Genomic DNA, 2500 nt, shown 5'->3' with positions numbered 1-2500 from the left:
CATACATATATATACACACACACACACACACACACACACACACACACACACGCACACACACACACACACACACACACACACACACACACACACACACACACACACACACATATATATATATATATATATACATATACATATACATTCACACACACACACACACACACACACACACACACACACACACACACACACACACACACACACACACAGAAATTCACGGAAAGAAAATAACTGAGAAAGGGAGAGAGAAATGTAAACTGAAACTGTAAAAAAAAAAAAAAAGCAAAAAAGAGAGATATAAAAAGGAGACAGAAGACTCAATTTTATTTACTTTTTCACTATTTCTTTAAGACACAGAATAATGATAATAATAGATAGAAGAAGTAGAAGAAGAAGACGAAGAAGAAACAGAAGAAGAAGAAAAAAAAGAAAAAGAAGAAGAAAAATAAGAGGTAGACGAAGAAGAAAGAAGAAAAAGAAGACGAAAAAGCAAAAGAAAAAGTAGAAAAAAATCAAAAAAAAAAAAATCAGAAACTCAAAGAAAATGAAAAAAAAAAACAAAAAAAAATCTAAGAAACACCGAAAAGAAATGACAAGGAAAAGGAAAATATATATTTTGTTGACGCGGGAGAAGTCAGGCGAAAATATTTGGAAGTGTGACCAACGTAATAAATTTAAGCATTAAAATCGCACAAGCAAATTTTCGCAGAGGCCATCCCCCGCTTAATTTCTTCCTCTCTTCTCGTCTTCCTGCTTTATCTTCTTCTTTTTCTTCTTCTTCTTCTAGTTTTTCTGTTTGTTTTTTATCTACTTGTTCTTCTTCTGTTTTTCTTGTTTTTTTTTTTCTTTTCTTTCTCTTTGTTATCTTCTTTTTATTTTTCTTCTTCTATTTTGTCTTGTTTATTTTTTCTCTACTTCTTCTTCTTCAGTTTTTCTTTTCTTTTTTTCTTTTCTTTCTCTTTGTTATCTTCTTCTTTTTCTTCTTCTTCTTCTTCTAGTTTTTCTTGTTTGTTTTTTTCTCTACTTCTTCTTCTTCAGTTTTTCTTGTTTTTTTTCTTTTCTTTCTCTTTGTTATCTTCTTCTTTTTATTTTTCTTCTTCTAGTTTATCTGTTTGTTTTTTCTCTACTTCTTCTTCTTCTGTTTTTCTTGTTTTTTTTCTTCTCTTTCTTTTTGTTATCTTCTTCTTTTTATTTTTCTTCTTCTATTTTTCTTGTTTTTTTCTTTTCTTTCTCTTCGTTATCTACTTCTTTTTCTTCCTCTTCTTCTATTTTTTCTTGTTTGTTTTTTCTCTACTTCTCCTTCTGTTTTTCTTGTTTTTTTTATATTTTTTTTATCTTCGTTGTCTTCTTCTTTTTCTTCTTCTATTTTTCTTGTTTTTTTTCTACTTCTTCTCCTTCTGTGGTTCTTGTTTTCTTTTCTCTTTTTTTTTCTTCTTTTTTTTCTTTTTCCTTTTCATCTTTAATTGCTTCTTTCTTCTTTCTTCTTCTTCTATTTTTCCTTCTTTTTTTTCTCTTCTCCTTCTCCTTCATTTTCTTCTTTTCTTTTCTTTTTCTTGTCGGTATTGTTCTGTTTGTTCTTCTTATTTTCTCCACTCTTTCCTTCTTTTTCCTTTTCTCTCTCTTCTCCTATATCTCCTTCTTCTCGATATTCTTTTTATACACTTTTGTTTATTTTATTTCCCTTTTCCTTCTATTCCTTCTTCCTATTCTGTTTTAAATTTTCCTTTCTTTATTCCCCGTTATCCCTTTCCTTCTCATCGTCCATCTGTTCCCTCTTCTCTCTCTCCCTCTTCCCTCTTCTCCCTTCTCCTCATTTCTTTTTCTCCCTTTCCTCCTCTCTCCCTCCTTCTTCTCCTCCTATTCCCTCCTTCCCTCCTTCCTTCGTTCTTTTTCTCCTTTTCCTCCTCTCTCCCTCCTTCCCTCCTTCCTTCTTTCTTTTTCTCCTTTTCCTTCTCTCTCCCTCCTTCTTCTCTTCCTAATCCTTCCTTCCCTTCGTCCTTCTTTCTCCTTCTCCTCTCCTCCTCCTTCTTCTCCTCCTATTCCCTCCTTCCTTCTTTCTTTTTCTCCTTTTCCTCCTCCTCCTCCCTTCTCTTCTTCATCCTTCCTTCTTTTTCTCTTTCCCTCCTTCCTTCATTCTTGCTCTCCTTTTCCTCCTCTTCCTTCTTTCTCCTCCTATTCCCTCCTTCCTTCCTTCTTTCGTTCTTTTTCTGCTTTCCTCCTCTTCCCCTCCTTCTCCTCCTATTCCCTCTTTCCTTCTTTCTCCTCCTCCTCTTCCCCTCCTTCTTCTCCTCCTATTCCCTCTTTCCCTCCTTCTTCTTCACTTCCTTCGGTGACTATCTATCGCCTTCCCTTCAACACATAATATATATTTTTTTCTTCTTCTTCATTCCTTTTCTCTTCGCTTATTCCTGCAAGCAATCGGAGGGGGAGGGGGGGGGAGGGGGCGAGGGATGGAGGGGGAGGTGGGAGAGAGTGGAGGGGGGGTCACAACCACGCT

Source organism: Penaeus chinensis, chromosome 3 (genome assembly GCF_019202785.1).
Source record: "Penaeus chinensis breed Huanghai No. 1 chromosome 3, ASM1920278v2, whole genome shotgun sequence".
Taxonomy (NCBI): Eukaryota; Metazoa; Arthropoda; class Malacostraca; order Decapoda; family Penaeidae; genus Penaeus; species Penaeus chinensis.
This window is presented reverse-complemented; position numbering follows the sequence as displayed.